This window comes from Puntigrus tetrazona, chromosome 9 (assembly GCF_018831695.1).
Source record: "Puntigrus tetrazona isolate hp1 chromosome 9, ASM1883169v1, whole genome shotgun sequence".
Classification (NCBI taxonomy): domain Eukaryota; kingdom Metazoa; phylum Chordata; class Actinopteri; order Cypriniformes; family Cyprinidae; genus Puntigrus; species Puntigrus tetrazona.
Window position 1 is genome coordinate 17,257,249 of NC_056707.1, and position 276 is coordinate 17,257,524.

Consider the following 276-nt stretch of genomic DNA (forward strand, 5'->3'; position numbering starts at 1 on the left):
GGAAATGCTATTTCCCGACAGACCATCGGAATCACTAGAGATTATATCGGACTGAACGCATTACGGCTACGGAAGTGGGCCCAAACGGTTCAGGGTATAAACTGAACTGAAATGATTACTCAGGTGTTAGTTATCCAAGCAAAAAAAAAAAAAGCAGTCCTAATAAAGCGTCAATCAAGGTAAAAACTTTGATTTAAATTCAGGCTGTACGTGAAGCTGTATTATCTTATCTAGTAAACGCCACGTAGTAATATGTTTGCCTTTAATTTCCTGTCT